Below are 18229 nucleotides of genomic sequence, written 5' to 3'. Positions count from 1 at the left end.
ATCTACCAATTTACACCCTATTTGGATAATTCCTTCATGGTGTGTCTCTTTTGTATTGGAGTGTACAGAAATCATAGAGTCCTGTGACTACAATGACAATGGTTTTAAAATAGAATCAGTGAATTCATAATAATAATACCTGGGTATTGCCGGTCCCAAGCCCGGATCCTCATCTTACAAGTGATGAGGGAGGAGGAGGGGGAGGAGTAACAACCTCGTAAAAAAACCTGGGTCCATCTGGCTCCGGATGGTAGCACCCTGTGAGGGCCCCTGCCTAGGGTTACGGGTGAAAACCGGTCAACGGTCTCATAGGCGGATGAGGAATTTTTAATTCCCAACGGCTGAGAGAGTGGAGGAACCAAAAATCTATAACTGCAAGCGTCTGTACCCAGATTGGGCGGCTTGTGGGCAGCGTCTGTTCCTCATGTTAGAGGCGGCTGTTTCAAGAAAACCTTCTAACGCTAACAACGTTAGTCGTATTCCTGGTGGGTTACGCAAGTAATCTCCCCAACTTTGAAGAATTTCAACAGTTACAATCTTAACGCTTGATGGAAATGTCTTTCAATAACGAAACTACCCCAGGTGGCCAATCCACCGTCGGCAACGACGCAAGCAGACCCATGGATTCTGGGGAGTCTGCAACACCATGCAAATCCAACAAGATTAAACCCAGAAAAATCTTCAACATAGCAACTCTCAACATAAACTCCCTTCTCAAAGTGGGAAAACTTAAGCACCTTACAGGCCAGTTACACACGGAAGACATACAAATTGTGGCGCTACAAGAAACTCGCTTCACTGATGAAAACACATTTGAATCAAACAAATTCAGAATATTTAAAGGAAAACCTGGAAAAATTGTAATGAAGAAATGCCCTCAGCTTGGCACAGCTTTTGCTGTAAACACAAAAATTCTGAACTCTGTCGAACATTTTTGGTCAACATCATCGAGAACATCTTTCCTCACTTTTCGATGTGCAAATAAAAAATACACATTAATCAATGTTCACGCTCCCACAAATGACAAAAATAATGCTAAAAATAGGGAAGAAACAGATGAATTCTGGGAAACCTTAAGGATCATATATCAGAAATCCCAGAAAACAATGCAAAAATACTTCTAGGAGATTTTAACGCTCAGATTGGAAAAGAAAAGAAATTCCACGATATTGTCGGCAACTTTCCCACACACAAACGAACCAACAAAAATGGAGAAAGGTTAATTATGCTCTGTAAGCAGTTTAAACTCAAGCTAATGTCAACACGTTTTAAACATCTTGCCAGAAAACAAAAAACCTGGGTATCTCCAATAAAGAGTATCGGAGAATTTCAAATAGATCACGTTGCCATCTCCTCCAAATGTGAAAAAGAAATATTGAACACACGTGTCCGAAAATCTCTAAACCTCGACTCCGATCACTATCTCACGAAAATAAAAACTAAACTGATCCCACAAAACAAACAGAAAAGCAGAAACGGTGAATATAAAAACATAAATAAAATAAATTTTGATCTTACAACCCTGAGAAATTACAACCTTAAGTCCAATTCTAACCTCAAGGATTTTCAGAAAAAACTAAAGATATTCTCCCCTTCACAAAACTTCCAAGAATTTCAGAACAACTTGATTGAGGCAACAGAAACAACCTTTCCAAAAAAGAGCAAACCGAGACACCTGTGGTGGGACAGCGACTGTAATGAAGTTCTGCATGAAAGACTTAAAGCCTGGAAAAAGTGGAACTCACATAAAACTGAAAACAACTTTGATGAATTTAAGCAAGCCAGAAAGAATGCCTCAAAAACTATTCGCAACACCAAGAGACAATATGAAAAACAACAACTGGACTCAATCGAAGAGAATTTCAAGAAATGCAACACGGCAGCTTGGTACAAAACATTCAACCAGAAACTCCGAGGATACCAGTCCCCTTGCCTAAACCTTATGAGAAATAATAAGACTCTCGCCACCAACAATACTGAAAACTGTGAAATCCTGGCTGAATATTTTGAGACACTCCTAAACTGCCAAACACCCATCCAGACTCTCAGTTTTACGCAACCAGAAACATTACCAACACATTCAACACCTCCGACACGAGAGGAAATCACAAACATAATCAAAAATCTCAAAAACAGGAAAGCATGTGGAGAAGACACAATTACAGCAGAAATGCTCAAGCTTGGGGGAGAAACATCAGTAGAAGCACTACACAAAGAACTTGAACAAGTATGGGAAACCAAGAAAATCCCAAGTCACTGAAAAACTGCCCTAATTCACCCTTTGTTTAAAAAAGGTGACAAAAGGGATGTTAACAACTATCGTGGAATATCGCTTCTCCCAGTCCCATACAAAATTCTATCAAAAGCCCTGCTCAATCGTGTATCACCAATTATAGAGGGAAAACTTGGAGAATATCAAGCTGGCTTCAGACCAGGAAGATCCTGCGCCGAACAAATTTTTAACCTCAAAACAACAAGGAACTATTTATCTACAAGGAGCAAGAAATATTTCATAACATTCATTGATTTCAAAAAAGCTTATGACTCAATCGATAGGGGCACACTCATCAAAACACTTCGAGAATATGAAATAGATGAAACAACAATCACCATAATCAAAGAAACATTAACAAATACAACATCAAAAGTAAAATTCCAAGGAGAAATTTCACGGCATTTCGAGGTCAAAACCGGCATCAGACAAGGAGATGGGCTGTCCCCGGTACTCTTCAACTGTGTTCTGGATAAAGTCATAGCAGAATGGAGAAAACTCATGCAAAAACATGGAGTTGAGAAAGTCCAAATTGGAGGGAAGTGCTACAAAGCCATTGAAACCAACTGTTTTGCCTTCGCTGACGATCTCGCCTGTTTAGCTTACACACAAAAAGACACAATAAAACAAATAGAATTACTTAAAGAAACTGCTGAAAAAGCAGGCTTGCAAATTTCATTTGAAAAGACAGAAATCATTACAAATATCAAAAATCCACCAAAGAAAATAACTACGAAATACGGGAAAATACAGGTATCTAAACATTTTAAATATCTTGGTGAACTAATTCAGCCTGTGGCAAAAGGTCATCCAGCCTGCAGGGCTAGAATACAAAAACTAGAGACAGCAACTCACTACTGCAGACAAATGTATTCAAAAAAATGTATATCCAAAAACATTAAACTCAGACACTACCAGACTGTCATTAGACCGCAGATACTATATGCATCAGAAACACTGGCAAATTTTACATACGCAGAACAGATAGAAAATCGTGAAAGAAGAATTGTGAGGACAATTCTTGGACACAGGAAAATAACAGATGATCAAGGCAAGCCTGTATACAGACTAAAAAGCAACAAAGAAGTGTATATGAAGTGCAGCAAAATTACAGACGAAATTAGAAAAAGAAGATGCTCCTTTTATGCTCACATCATGAGGATGAACCCGAATAGGCTTACAAAACAAATATTTTCGTACATCGCAAATCTAAAAAATAAAAATTTATGGTTTATCAACACAGAAAGAGATCTAAAAGAAATGGACATAGATCAGGAAACAATATTTAACAGAAACCTTTTTAGAAAAAAACTGAATTCATTCACGGGTTTCGGTGTGAAAATTAAGAAGACTTGTGGAACTAAATGGTCTGAAGAGAGAAAAGCCGCCTTCAGCGCAAGAATGAAAGAAGTGTGGACTGAGAGAAAGAAGACTTCCCAGAAGCGCAAGAAATAACTGTTTTCACGGTCTTTAACGGCCAAATTTGTATAATAATAATAAAATAATAATAATACCTGGGTATCACAGTTTGTGTGATATGAAATGGAATGTTGTTTTTGTGGAGTTAACATTTAAACCAGAAATTTTCTGATCCCTGATGTAACTTGTGGCATTGATCAACACTGATAAAACCATAGATCATTCAGTTAATAAGGTACTACTTTAAACAATGTTGTAGGACAGTTCTTGTAGAATGTAAATACCTTAGTGTTAAAGGAGACAACTCACTGAAAAGCAGAAGCATTGAGTTTTCAATAGGCACACACATAAGAAAGAAGCACTGAGTTGTCAACGGGCATGCATAAAAAGAAGAAAACTTGCTAGCTTTCAGAATTTATTCTTTTATGAGCCAGAGAAAAATAAAATATGCAAACACACATATGTACACACTCATACATGTCTATGCACCTACATGGTGCCAATTTTAGTCTTGCTTCAGTCTAGCTCCAGACTGGCTGGCACCATGTAGGGGCATAGGAATGTGTCAGCACATGTGAGTGTATGTGTGTGTTTGTGTATTTTATTTTACTGTAGTTTATTAAAGGATAGAATCTGAAGCCTACCAAGTTTTCTTCCTTTTGTGTGTGTGCCTATCAACAACTCAACACTTCTGCTTGTTGGTGAGGGGTCTCCTCTAATCCTCATATTAAACAATAAAAGATATCTCCAATGGGGATTCCAATTTGATTTTTTATGGAAGTCATAATATGACCTACATGAAAAATGATATATGAATTTCCGATGACGGAGTGATTGCCACTATTGTAATGTAATAGTGAAAAAAATGAAAAGATAATTCTATTTATTGGGTTGGTGCAAAAGATTGTGGTGTATTAACATAAGTTTAATGAACACAACAGATACACATAACAGAGAATTTAGGCATAAATTATATATTCTCATTCACTATTTATGACAGTCTACCAATGCTGTGGTAACTTTCAACTTCTGCAACTGTAGAAATCATGTGGTTTTGATATGAAGAACTTATTGATCCAAGTTAAATGTGAAAATCAGAGGGCGCAAAATCAAGTGAAAAAGGTAGATGTGGACGACTTCCCAACCCAACTCCTGTATAATGATTTTCGTCTGTCTATCATAATGTGGTCAGGCATTATAATGGAGTGGAATCGCTTCATGCAGTCTTCCTCATCATTTTCTCTTGGAATTGCATTTACAGGATGTCTCTATGGTTCACAGTAAATCTTATCAGAGTAGTGACAGCTACACCTCAGGGAAGAAATTCACAGTACACCACACGATCACTGTTCCATCAAATGCCCACAGGTATTTGTATGGGCATTTGCTGATTTGTTTGGGATCAGTCATTTCTGACACAGAATAGGAATGGAGAAACCAAGGAATTACGACATGTGACTGTTAGTGGGCATTGATTTACATAAATGGGGAAAGTTCAAATTTGTGCCACACCAGGATTCAAACCCAGGTCCCTGCTTATTAAACAGATGCTCTGATCACTGAGCCATCAAGACACATTGGTCAGTGCAACTACATGGCTAGCCTAGCATGCCTCCCATCACACCCACTCAACTTATGTACAAACTTCTGACAGAGTGCCCCTGCCCATTATCCTCATTACTTGTGGCATTTCACTATTTACTGTAAGAGTTCAAGCAAGGAGTGCATCTGCACTGAAGAGATCATTAGCCAGTCTTGCCATAATTGCCCCAGTTATTTGTGTGGTATATGTTCTTTTGAATATGTCCAAAAGAACAGACAACTGCAGGCAAATGTCACACGATCATGGAATGAGCACAGTTCATCACATTTACCAGTTATTGAGTTCACTGACATGGATCATTGTGGAATAAAGTGTTTTAATGATCTTCATCAAACCTTGAAAGTCCTCCTGAGAATGGAGAGTCACTGATGCAAAAATGATCCTCCTTAAAAGAAGGAAACCATTTTATTGTTATGCTCTGTCTAATGCCATTATTCCAATACATAGTGTAAATGTTTCTGGCTGTCTCCAGTGCTGTCACCCCTCTGTTGAACACAAATAGAAGAATATGTCATAAATGTTATGATTTCTCCACTTAGTACTCCATTTTCTAGCATTTGCACTCCACTCACTATCTCCAAATGACAAAATGACAATATATAAAGTCAAATAGCAACAGTTAAATTCAAATAAAAATGGCAATCTATAGACCAACCCATAGAGACCAGTATACCTACATTTAAAATAAAAATGGTACAAACTTATGCAGCAACCTAATAATTTATCTATTGTAATCAAAAATTTGGTGCAGTAGTGACCTCCAAAATTCAGTGCTTTAAAAAGAGTTATATTAAATGATTGAACTGCAGACAGGCCCAAGAATAGGAGAAAAGATGCAGGAGATGCTGCACATTTGATACTTCCATAATAAACCTCTCAAATGGCTTCTGTGCTTTGGATACTGTGAACAAAAGATTTTGGATGACCTACTAGTTCAGGGCATAAGTTTCACACGATGACTAAAAAGGAAAGGGGTGAGAAAAAACTTTGTAAATGATCAGCACATAGGCATATTCACAAAATTATTTCTAATATGAATGTAAAACAAATGTTCCATGTCACTATCATTTATTGTGAAAATGATCCATGGAACATGAAACTAACCAACCAACCTTACTGCTAGGAATTATTCATGAGAACTGATACATAGCTCTAACCATTAGACCAGATAAACAGTCTTTTCAAATCTAAGTGTATAGCAGGGTGATGCTCCCTGTAGTTTCGGTTGACAGTCATGTAAATATAGTAAAGATAGCAATAAACAGTTTGGACTGCAACATTATTTTTCCAATTGAGAATAACATGAGCCATAACACTGGATTCCAAACCTGCAACCTCCTTCCTGTTTACCATGACCAACTACTTCCTCACACACAATTATTTCTCCTTTGAAGGAATCACCCACAAACAAATTCAGGGTATTGCAATGGGCATCTGCATGACACCATCCTATGCCAACCTATTCTTGGGCTACCTAGAGGAATCCTTCTGAACGATCCCTAATCCCAGACCCCTCATCTGGTTCAGATTCATTGATGACATCTTCATGACCTGCATTGAGGGTGAGGACTCCCTATTCACATTCCTCCAGAACTTCAACCCCTTCTCCCTCTTCAATCCATCAAGCCGCTGTCCTTGATGTTGACATCCACCTCAAGGATGGCTACATCAGTACCTTCAACCATATCAATCCTACCAACTGCCAGCAATACCTCCACTTTGATTGCTGCCACCCCTTCCATGCCAAGAAATCCCTTCAGTATAGCATAGCCATCTATAGCCATTGTACCTTTAGTGATGAGCAGTTCCTCTTGAAATAAACGAAGGGTCTCACTGAGGCCTTCTCATGTTGTAATTACACTTCTAATCTTCTACAGAAACATATCTCCCATGCCATATCTCTCCAGTCACCCACCAACTCCCGAAGTCCCACTGTCTGGCCACAAGTAGCATTCCCCTCATGATTCAGAACCACCCATTCTCTGCCAGGGCTCTGACTACCTCTCACTGTGTCCTGAAATGAGGAATATCCTACTCCTGAAATGAGGAATATCCTACCCACTATCCTCACCACCCTTCCCGCAGTGGTATTTCACTGGCCACCTAACCTACACAATGTCCTTGTCCACCCCTACTCAACTCCTGCTTCCAACCCACTGTCTCATGGCTCATATCCCTGTAGTTGACCTAGATGCAAGACCTGTTCCATAAATAATCCCACCACTACCTTCTCCAGTCCAGTCACAGGCATCAACTATCCCACCAAAGGCAGAGCTACCTGTGACACCAGTCATGTGATCTACAAGCCAAGCTGCAACCACTCTGCTTCATTCTATATGGGCATGATAGCCAACAAGCTGTCTGTCTGTTGGATGGCCACAGACAAAAAGTGGCCAAGAAACAAATGGACCACCCAGTTGCTGAGCACACTGTGCAACACAATGTTGTTCATTTTAATGACTGTTTCATAGTCTGTGCCATCTGGATCCTTCCTACCAACACCACCTTTTCTGAATTGTGTAGGTGGGAACTCTGAAAGCAATATATCCTATGCTGCCATAACTCTCCTGGCCTCAACCTTCATTATTGTCCTTCACCCACCTATCCCATTCCTTGCTCCCACTCAAGAGCCTTTTATCCCACAATAACACTGTAACACCTACAACGCCTCTTGGTGTTAATAAACCAAAATAGCTCCCAAATTAGCTCCCATGCCCTCGAAATATAAATTCAGAAAATGTCCCAAGCCCCTCCACAAGTAGTAATTTACGAAATAGAAATAAGAGACAAATAAAGGGAAATCTATAGTAGAAAATGTAGTGGACTGTTAAGGCAGCCACTCCACAGTGAAGTAGCCGAAAGGGCACGCGTCAACTCACGCCATCTGGCGTTAAGTCTGGAACAGGATTCGTAATGAATGTGATAAAGAAAAGAACGTAGCTACTAGAACACTTAACTTTTATATTGTCCTTTGGTATACAGCATTCTGGATGATACAAGTGAGACTCTATCTTGAGGTACATGCAATGGTACAAATGGCGCCTTGCTAGGTCGTAGCTATTAACTTAGCTGAAGGCTATTCTAACTGTCTCTCGGCAAATGAGAGAAAGGCTTCGATCAGTGTAGTCGCTAGCAACGTCGTCGTACAATTGGGACGAGTGCTAGTACGTCTCTCGAGACCTGCCGGGTGGTGGCGCTTGATCTGCGATCCTGACAGTGGCGACACGCGGGTCTGACATGTACTAATGGACCGCGGCCGATTTAAGCTACCACCTAGCAAGTATGGTGTCTCGCGGTGACACCACATTCCTCCCCCGCAAATCGGCGAACGGTCGTGTGATAAGGCTTCCGCCCGCCGTGGGGAGGACCCCATGTTGACGTATGCGATGAGGTGGGGAGCCTAACAACAGGCGAGGCTGTGCCACCCACACCCTGCCATTCGGTCCGAGGGGAGCTGGGAAATGCCTGAAAACCTAGTCCAGGGTGCACGTCAACATGCGGTGTATGCGCCCGTAATGAGACAGGAGGGGCCGTAGGGTCGACCTCCATTGCGTCGGGGTATCCGACGTGTGACGACATCTGGTCCGGAGCGGGCAAGAGTTCCATGGCGGAGGACAGCGGGTCACGGGAAGCGAGCGGCGGCGCGTGACCCAGGGAGGCGCCTGGCGGCTGCAGTGAAGCGTCCACTGCAGGCGGCGCCGGCGGGAGAACAGGCGGCGGCGGCATGTCGCCATGAGGCAATAGGGAAGGCAGCATCGGTAACACCTGGGGATGAGGCGAGCCAGTAGATGGGTCCCCAGGGCGCTGACCGGACGGCCCCGTTGCTGAAAGCAGACGGGGAGCGGCAGAACCCAGGCGACGACAGAGGCGCAGCTGATTGAGATGCCGACGCACCTCACCAGAGGCCCCCAAAACCAAATACATCGCGCGGCCGAGGCAGCCAAGAATGCGCCCTGCGAGCCAACGCCGTGAACCTCAATAGGTGCGATAAAAGACAACGTCGCCAGGAGCAAAAGCAGGAGTCTGCCGCTGCACGGGAACCTGATGCGGCGGATGCAGCAAAGACATCAAGGTTCGATGAGGACGACCGTGGAGCAACTCAGCCGGCGAGCGACCATCGTGGGGCTGAGAGCGATACGAAGACAAAAAGAGCAATAACGCGTCCTCCCGAGAATGCGACTCTTTCAATTTCAACATCTGTGACTTGAAAGTCCGGACCAAACGTTCAGCGGCACCGTTTGACTGAGGCGAAAACGGCGCGGATGTCAGATGTTGAATACCATTGGCCTTGCAGAATGACTGAAATTCTGCGGACATGAATTGTGGGCCATTGTCGGAAACAATAGTCTGCGGAAGACCTTCAATGCAAAAAATAGCGGATAACGCTTGGATGGTGGCAGAAGACGTCGTGGAAGACATCCGGACAACAAATGGAAAATTACTGAAGGAATCGACAACAACCAACCATCGCGCATTCCAGAATGGACCAGCAAAATCAATGTGCAAGCGTTGCCAAGGGGAAGTGGCTTTCGGCCAGGCAAAGAATTTCCGCGGTGGGGCGGATTGTTGTTCGGCACACGCCATGCAAGAAGAGCACATATTCGTAATTGCAGCATCGATGCCGAACCAAGTACAGTGCTGACGAGCAAGTTGTTTCGTTCGCACTATACCCCAATGTCCTTGGTGAAGAAGCCATAAGACAGAGGACTGTAACGAACGTGGGACCACGACTCTGGACTGATCATTATCAGAACGCAACAACAAAACACCACGTCGTACAAAAAGTCTCTCCTTGTGAGCAAAAAATCGGCGAACCAACGGATCCTCGATCCGCGACTTTGACAAGGGCCATTACGTAGCAACAAAACGCAAAACAGTAGCAAGGACAGGGTCAGAAGCTGTGGCTGTAGCTACACGACGAAAATCAATCGGAAACAATTCGACCACGTCATCGGTTGCCGAGTCAATGAACATGCAAGCAAGTTCGGAAGAATCGAATGCTTTATCCGCAGCAACAGGCAAACGGGACAACGCATCGGCGTTTCCGTGCTTAGCAGTGGACCGATACAAGATATCGTAGCGGTACTGCGAGAGAAAAATAGACCAGCGAATGAATTTCTGCGCTGTACGTGGAGGTACAGGCTTGTTCGGATGAAAAAGCGATGTCAAAGGTTTGTGGTCTGTGATTATGGTAAAGTGACGACCATACAAGAAATCATGGAACTTAGTAACACCAAACACGAGAGCCAAAGCTTCTTTCTCTATTTGTGAATAATTGTGTTGCGCAGACGAGAGCAATTTTGACGCAAAGGCAATAGGGCGATCATGCGAACCATCTTTGTGTGCAAGCACAGCACCGATCCCGAAATCCGACGCATCTACCATCAACAAAAGGGGTTACTGGGGATCGAATGGCGTAAGGCAAGTATTTGAAAGCAACGCCGATTTCGACTGGCGAAAGGCGCATTCGCATTCCGTCGTCCAGACGAACGGAACACCTTTACGGCGTAAGCGATGAAGCGGAGCTGAAATGGAAGAGGCATGGGGAACATATTTATGGTAGTAATTAATTTTTCCCAACACACTCTGTAGCTGCTTCACAATCTGTGGCGAAGGCAACTCCTGTATGGCACGGAGGTGCTCTGGACTCGGATGTATGCCTTGGGCATTGATGACATGTCCCAAATATGGTAAGTCACGAGCAAAAAACACACATTTGTCCTTCCTCAAGCGAAGACCATTTTGTCGCAAGACCTGAAATAATGTGCGTAGGTTGGCGAAATGTTCGGCTTCTGTCTTTCCGGAGATCACAATATCGTCCAGATAGTTCGCAGCAGTAGGGACCGACGCACAAACAGTTTGTAAATATTGCTGAAACAATGCAGGGGCGGATGCACACCCGAATGGCAGTCTTTTGAAGCGATACAATCCAAGATGCGTGTTAACCACCAATACGCGCTGGGATTCTTTGTCCACCGGTATCTGCAAGTACGCATCTGCTAGGTCCAACTTGGAAAAATATGTTCCCGGGCACAGTTTGTCAAAAAGGTCTTCCGGGCGGGGTAATGGAAAAGTTGCAGTCACAAGTTGTGGATTCACAGTTGCCTTGAAGTCCACGCAAAGTCTCAATTTTCCGGAAGGTTTTTGCAAAATTACTAAGGGTGAGGCCCAGAGAGAAGCCTGCACACGTTCAATGACACCTTGTGATTCTAAATCGTTTAATGTTCTGGCGACCTCATCACGCAATGCGTGGGGAACATTGCGCGCTCTGAAAAATTTCGGTTGCGCGTTGACCTTCAGTTCCAAATGTGCTTCGTAGTTCTTAGCGCAACCAAGGCCCGGTGCAAAAATGTCTGCAAATTCTTCACATAGACTAGAAACACTGGCTGAAGGCACAGTCTGATTCACTGATAGGACCTGATTCACTATAGACATGTTAAACAACCGAAATAAATCTAAACCAAACAAGTTCACTGCCGAAGAAGAACGAAGAACGTAAAATGACACAAGTTTTGTTTGTTCCTTGTATGTAGCAAGAAGAGTGCACTGTCCTAACACAGGGATAGCTTGTCCGGAATAACTATTGAGCTGAACATGTGCGGCACGCAACGGAGGTGAGCCCAGTTGTTTGTATGTGGCGTGATTGAGCAATGAAACTGCAGCTCCGGTATCGAGCTGGAACGGTATCACTTGTCCGGCAAAGTCCAAATCTACAAAAAGTTTATTGTCCTGCTGACGACAAGAGCGACTGTTTTGTGCAACGTGAACAGACACTGGTACAGAATCACGTGCGACGTGACGGGATTTGCGGCGACGTCGACGCACACTTTTTGTGGGACGAACACAGTCACTGTTAGCGAGAGGAACACTGGGCAGAGTGGCATGAACGACATGAATGTCCATGGGCAAAGGTTTACGAGCCTGAGTGTCCATGGTGCGATTCCGGCACGAAGCAAAGGGCCTGGAATGGTTGTGATTGTCTGATCTGAGCTTTTTCTGGCAAACACTTTGAACATGTCCTTTCTTATTACAGAAAAAGCAAATAGCTTGGCGTGACGGGCAATTCTCACGCGAATGTCTAGTTGCACACCGCGGGCATGATTTCACTGCATTTGCTTGCTTGCGCGGGACACGTGGCGGTGCAGACGTGCGCGAAGGCTGTTTACAGGTCCGCGCAGCGCGCCCGGCAGGCCGGTTTATGTGACACACTGCTGGCGAAGTTGCAAATGATTCCTGAGCAAAGTCAAGTGTGTCTTGCCTATCCAATATGTCTATCACTTGTTGAAGGGAGGGATTGACGAGTTTCAAAATCTGTTCCCGTATGCGAACATCTGAAACGTTCTGTGCAATTGCATCACGCACCATAGTATCTGAATAAGGGAGTCCACAGTCACATTCAAATGCACACTCCCTAGTAAGTCCTTGCAAAGTTGCAACCCACTCCCGATTAGTCTGACCGGCCGTACGTTTTGTACAAAAGAACGTATACCTTTTTGCAACGACATTTACTGTTTCTTTGAAATAGGCATCTAAAGCAGACAAAATTTCTTCGTATGACAGAGTTGCTACGTCGCGCCGGGGAAACAATTTCACTATCACACGGTAGGTGGACACACCTACACACGAAAGCAAAAACGGCTGCCGCTCATTACCTTGAATTCTGTAGGCGGCGAGATGAAATCCAAATTGTTGGGACCATTCTGTCCAAGATTCGTTGGCTGTATCAAAACTACGAAACGGTGGTGCAACTGCGTGTTGTGGCGGCGGTAGCGATGAAGCGGCGGCGGCCGCATCGGTTTGTAGCGCACGTTGACCCTGGACGAGCTGTCCGAGGGCATCCAATAACGCCTGCGTCTGCTGATTCTGCAAGCGATAAAATTCGGACAGTACATCTGGAGAATGTGGCGAAGCCATGACACAAGTAAATGGAAGCAATGAGAAAGAACAAGATCCTGATTAATCCGCGTCGCCAATGTAGTGGACTGTTAAGGCAGCCAGTCCACAGTGAAGTAGCCGAAAGGGCACGCGTCAACTCACGCCATCTGGCGTTAAGTCTGGAACAGGATTCGTAATGAATGTGATAAAGAAAAGAACGTAGCTACTAGAACACTTAACTTTTATATTGTCCTTTGGTATACAGCATTCTGGATGATACAAGTGAGACTCTATCTTGAGGTACATGCAATGGTACAAATGGCGCCTTGCTAGGTCGTAGCCATTAACTTAGCTGAAGGCTATTCTAACTGTCTCTCGGCAAATGAGAGAAAGGCTTCGATCAGTGTAGTCGCTAGCAACGTCGTCGTACAACTGGGGCGAGTGCTAGTACGTCTCTCGAGACCTGCCGGGTGGTGGCGCTCGATCTGCGATCCTGACAGTGGTGACACGCGGGTCCGACATGTACTAATGGACCGCGGCCGATTTAAGCTACCACCTTGCAAGTCTGGTGTCTGGCGGTGACACCACAGAAAAATAATATAAAAAGAAAAGAATTTTAATCATAAATTTTGGAAGCGTGGGAGGGGAGAAAAATGATGGAAATGGTTAAATTATTAGTTATTCTTATATATGAGAAAATCAATATTATAGTCACAGTCTTGAACACCAAAGATAGCGTTTACTAAAATATAAATAGACATACAATGCAATTATGATACTCCAGTCTTTATCCTCTAGTCTGTTCAAAGTCAATTAGGATGTACAGCTTTAGGAAGCAACAATAGGAGCTTTATTAAACCAGGGCGCAAGAATAAATCGCGACGAGATTGTTTTTTGGGAAGCATTAATTTCAGATCAGAATTAGAACTTTTGTCACATTAGAGGAACGGGGAGGTGATCAATTATCTCTCTGATTTTAATGTCACTTTGTGTGAAGATTTAAATATTTTACAGAATTAACAATTTTCAAACAGATTCGGACTTTGTATTGTGATAGTGGAAAAGCTTTACTTCACGCGACTAGTAATCATAGTTCGTGACAGTTTATGGATATTAAACGGGAACAATCTTTTTATCGAAAGTGACAGAACATTGTTTAGTATCTCTGATATTGACGGGATTCCAGATTAGATACTTATTCAAAGAACCCCTTTGAATGCAATCGTGTGAATGAACTGATATATTAATAATAATTATTAAATAAAATAATGTGTTAATTTGAAACTGACTATTCGTCTTGAACTTTACTTCGATTTAGGTTCATAAATAATTAGGTTACGAGATTTTCGCCAAGAATAAACTGCAGACTAGTAACTGAAACAAGTGAACGAGAATCTATTGAAAACACTAGTATTACTTTACTTCTGGTTTTTTCCTTCAGAACTGGGAAGACAATACGTGTAGTGACTCACTGGGGTTAATTTAAGAACTAGCCAGGATAAAACAAAACCCCTCAATACCAGTCAATGTACAGATAAATTAACATTCCTACTTTCACGCAAGATACGGAAGTCGGGATAGAAAAAAGGGTTGCTACACCCACAGTCATTTTACTTCTCTCCTCTTCCACTACCTGCCCCTCCTACTAACCTCCCAACTACACCTAGCTGCCCAACCCCCTCTCCATCTGATCCCTGTACGTTTCCATAAACAATGCTTTACTGTCCCCCACCCACATCCTGCTCTCCCTCCCTCTCCCCACCCCAATCTCCTCCTTATCCCCACCATCCAGATTGCTTCTCTCATCATGTGCATTCGCTCACAGTCTGGGCTTGGCAGCCAGATACGTGTGAGAGCTGTGTTTGTGTGAATGTGTGTGTGTGTATATGTTGTCTGTTTCAGAAGGCCTTCTGGCCAAATCTTTTGTGTTTAGTAGTCTTTTTGTTGTGACTGTCTGTGACTCAACATCTCCACTATTGATGAGTAGCAGTTCATCATTTTCATAATATTATAATTTTACTACTTCCATCCAAAAAATCAGAAGCTCAATGTGGCTTTTAGGTTTTTGAAATGTCTCACTGAGGGCACATACTATAATATCCAGGACTTTAAAGTAAAAATCTGTTTTTACTGCATTTCTACATCTTACATTTTCTCATCTTCTCCCTCATACTGGAACTGTTTCTTCTTCCATTTCTTTTTTTTATCTTCATTGTACTACCTACAGTTTGGTTTTGTATACTGAGTTGGATTGCCAGTCCCTCAGCATATATTAGGTACAGTAATCTTGGAAACTAAGGTCCTCCCTGCAGTTTATGAAATACTCTGTTACCTTTTCAAGAAATTCAATAGATTTCGATATACTTGTGTTATACTTTGTATGTTTTTGCTTTTTGCTGCCAATATTAATATGGAGTAACATGCCATATCAAAACTGAACAAAGGAACATAAACTCATGGTTAAGTTTTGCCAAACTGCCAGCACCATGTGCAGTCATTCTTTCCATATCTTCACTTCACTTATTTCAGCCAGTGCATTATAAGTCTCTGATATGTTATACTTAAGGGAGGCAATTGGGTCAGTCTTATTTTCCCCATCTCGTTGTCCTTAATGGCTCCAATGACAGGGCAGATGAATGATCGTTCAGTACTGCGCAGTGTTGTGCAGACACAGAGAGGAAATCATAAATTTTTCTCACCAAACAAAAGGATGAAACTCTACATTCTGATGCCTGCTCAGTATCATTCCCAACTAGACCAAAGGACAGAATACTGCAGTGAACATAAAATGCCGTTGGATTTATATCTGAAATCCACTTTTGTATTCCTATTTTCGTGTCTTTCATTTTACAACCATGTCCTCCAAAGGTATTTTCATTTTCTCTATCTGTTATAAGACTACTCTGTAAGCCCCAAACCAGATGTTTCTCATATAACAAGCCAGGAAAATATTCACTAATATTTACATCATAAGTGTCAACATCAGTGCCTTATAATTGTCATTAGCTCAAGACCAGAATATCTCGTGTGCAGTACAAAATTGTACTATAATATTTTGCTGTTTTCAATACAGACAATATTTTGTTTTAATTTTTTTGATGTAGAATGTGAATGATATTGTTTTGTATGTTTTACCCCAGATAATGATGAGACTTATTTTAACTGTGAATTGTTTTCCTTTATGTTGTTTACAATATACATTAATGACTTAGTTGACAACATCGGTAGCTCCGTGAGGCTATTTGCAGATGACACGGTTGTCTACAAGAAAGTAGCAACATCAGAAGACTCGTACGTACTCCAGGAAGACCTGCAGAGGATTAATGAATGGTGCGACAGCTGGCAGCTTTCCCTAAACGTAGATAAATGTAATATAATGCGCATACATAGGGGCAGAAATCCATTCCAGTACGATTATGCCATAGGTGGTAAATCATTGGAAGCGGTAACGACCATAAAATACTTAGGAGTTACTATCCGGAGCGATCTGAAGTGAAATGATCACATAAAACAAATAGTGGGAAAAGCAGGCGCCAGGTTGAGATTCATAGGAAGAATTCTAAGAAAATGTGACTCATCGACGAAAGAAGTAGCTTACAAAACGCTTGTTCGTCCGATTCTTGAGTATTGCTCATCAGTATGGGACCCTTACCAGGTTGGATTAATAGAAGAGATAGACATGATCCAGTGAAAAGCAGCGCGATTCGTCATGGGGACATTTAGTCAGCGCGAGAGCGTTACGGAGATGCTGAACAAGCTCCAGTGGCGGACACTTCAAGAAAGGCGTTACGCAATACGGAGAGGTTTATTATCGAAATTACGAGAGAGCACATTCCGGGAAGAGATGGGCAACATATTACTACCGCCCACATATATCTCGCGTAATAATCACAACGAAAAGATCCGAGAAATTAGAGCAAATACGGAGACTTACAAGCAGTCGTTCTTCCCACGCACAATTCGTGAATGGAACAGGGAAGGGGGGATCAGATAGTGGTACAATAAGTACCCTCCGCCACACACCGTAAGGTGGCTCGCGGAGTATAGATGTAGATGTAGATGTAGATGTAGAACTGAATCAAATTTTCCACATAATTCCACAAACTTCAAGAAATTTCCATTCTTGAGGTTAAGCGGTTTGTCTGAGATTCCTCTTAAAGGAAGACGCTGTCAATCTAAACAATGAATAATTGCTGTAAGGCACATGATTATACCTTTCCAATTCCGGTTTCCTGCATGTAATATCTGCAGTGTTTCTGCATTGACAATATTGCCAAATGTTAATCTTTTGGAGAGCACTGTCCAATTTTGGTGCAATTCCAAGTGCATTTGGGACCTATTGTGGTTAGCTAACATCTTAGAAATGTGCTGTCAGTTACTGAAAGCACCTAAAGTGAGTAATATTTTAATGTTAGAAAAGAGTTTGCTGCGTAAACAAAAGAAAACAAAAAAAAATATTCCACACTTTTTGAATAAACTAACCATTTTCTCTGCACAGTTTCACCATTGCACAAACTGTAACTGTAATTTTTAGAAGTGAAGTGATGATTAGAGCTGTCAAATTCATTTATTTGCACTGGACAGCCTCTTTTGTCTAAAGTTGTACTAACAAAATCATCTCTTTTGGAGGGCCATTTTTGGGATCTGAACCAACTACAAACTTTTGATTTGAGTGTGAGATGTACAGATGCTAGACTTTGCTGGGGCAGTTTTGCATTTGTTAGAAAGGTCACACAGTGTCCAATTTACCCTGTGATGTTAGAGTAGGGTGTCCATTTCATTTTCATTGAAAAAGGGGACATTTTAAATAAATTAGAGAAAAACCTGGGACAATGAAGAAAAAAACGGGACATAAATACTGTATAGACTAATTTAATACACATACAAGTTTACCTTTACAACGTGCACTCAGATGACCCCAAATCACTTTTACAATTATTCTGCCACACTATCACTGTACTTTTCACTTTTCTGTACTTTATCAAGAAGTGCATTTTTGTTTGAAATTGTATCATAAAAGTCAGTGCACGATATACCATTAAAGTGTGTTTTGACAATGA

This window comes from Schistocerca nitens, chromosome 5 (assembly GCF_023898315.1).
Source record: "Schistocerca nitens isolate TAMUIC-IGC-003100 chromosome 5, iqSchNite1.1, whole genome shotgun sequence".
Classification (NCBI taxonomy): Eukaryota; Metazoa; Arthropoda; class Insecta; order Orthoptera; family Acrididae; genus Schistocerca; species Schistocerca nitens.
This window is presented reverse-complemented; position numbering follows the sequence as displayed.